This window comes from Nothoprocta perdicaria, unplaced genomic scaffold (assembly GCF_003342845.1).
Source record: "Nothoprocta perdicaria isolate Ctin4 unplaced genomic scaffold, notPer1 scaffold_648, whole genome shotgun sequence".
Taxonomy (NCBI): Eukaryota; Metazoa; Chordata; class Aves; order Tinamiformes; family Tinamidae; genus Nothoprocta; species Nothoprocta perdicaria.
Genome location: NW_020455919.1, coordinates 28585 through 30068, shown reverse-complemented (window position 1 = coordinate 30068; position 1484 = coordinate 28585). Strand labels below are relative to the sequence as shown.

The 1484-nt window shown below is 72.6% G+C and overlaps 1 long non-coding RNA gene across 1 annotated transcript; it reads left to right on the top strand.

The window, feature by feature from the left end:
- The first annotated feature begins 638 nt into the window (after positions 1–638).
- Positions 639–869, top strand: LOC112956560. The gene is made up of 2 exons (XR_003251069.1): positions 639–705; positions 812–869. It is a non-coding gene; the product is annotated as an uncharacterized LOC112956560 (long non-coding RNA).
- The last annotated feature ends 615 nt before the right edge of the window (positions 870–1484 follow it).

Sequence of the window (1484 nt, the reverse complement as noted above, 5' to 3'; positions counted from 1 at the left end):
GCGCGCCCCGCCGCGCTCCAAGTGCCCCCGCGGCTGGCTGCACTGGCGGGGCGGCTGCTACGGCTACTTCGGGCGCGAGGCGACCTGGCGGCAGGCGGAGGTGAGGGACCCCCCCGGGGGTGTGGGGACACGGGGGTACGGGGGGGCGCCAGGCAGCCCCCCCGGCCGCTGTGCCGCCGCAGGGCTGGTGCCGGACGCTGCGCCGCAGCTGCCACCTCGCCTCCGTGCTCTCGGCCGAGGAGCACCGCGCGCTGGCCAAGTTCGTGAGCCAGTGCCAGCGCGCCAAGGAGGAGGACGACGTCTGGATCGGCCTCCAGTACCGGGTGAGGCGCCCCGAGCACCGCAGCACCAGCGCCCGCAACCCCCGAGCCCCGCGCCGCTCTGCGGGCGCAGGCGTCCCCCGTCTGCGCCCGCCTCTGCTGCACCCTGCACCGCTGCACATCTACCCGGCACCGCACGTCTGCCCCGTGCATCCCTGCCTTGCTGCCAGTACCTGCTCCTGCTCCCAGCTCTGTCCGCTGCGCCCCAGCCGCCCCCTCGCTGCTCCCCGGCCCCACGGGGCCCTTTCCCGCTCCCCGACGTGCCGCTGCTCTCCCCAGAGCGACGCGTGGGCCTGGGCGGACGGCTCCAAGATGCGCTACGCGGCCTGGGACGATGACGACTTCACCAAGGGGAAGCACTGCGCCGTGCTGGAGGAGTCCTCGGGTGAGGGCGGCCGCAGCCCCTGCCCTCGGCCGCCCCGGGACGGCTCCGTGGGGCCTGGGCACGGCGCAAAGGGCCCCCCCAGCGCCCGCTCCCCTTCTCTCGGCAGGTTTCCTGTCCTGGGACGACGACGGGTGCAGCGAGCGCAACCCCTTCGTCTGCAAGTGCAAGGGCTAGGAGCGGGGCCAGCGCACGGCCCTGCCGGCGCGTTGCAGCGTGCTGCATGGGGCAGCGCGCCCCGCTCCGCTGTGCAGCCCGTGCAGCCCGTGCAGCCCATGCACGTGCAGACCATGCCCGTGCAGCCCGTGCAGCCCATGCACGTGCAGACCATGCCCGTGCAGCCCGTGCAGCCCATGCACGTGCCCCTGTTCCCTGCGTCCCTGCTCCTCTGCTCCCCGCTGCCCCACGGTCCCAGCCCCCCGGCTGCCCCTGCACTGGCTCCCTGGCAATAAAGTCCCCGAAGCAGCCGTGGCACCGCGTCTTCCTCCAGGCAGAGGGGTGTCCTGGCTCAGGGAGGTGGAAAAATCCCCGCCAGGAGAAATGGTGCTAGTTTCTTGGGTTTTGGGTTGTTTTAGGGGCTGGGTCGGAATCTGGGGGCCGTCTGTGCCATTCTGCACACAGTGACCGGGGGCAGGGGGCGGACGGGTCTCAGAGACCCGACACCAGTCGTGTCACAGGAAAGGGGAAATGGGAGCGACCGGGTCAGCGAGTGGGGCCGAGGAGGGATTTACCCGGGAGGGACACGGCACCCCTGGGACAGGCAGCCCCAGGAGCGGGGAGAG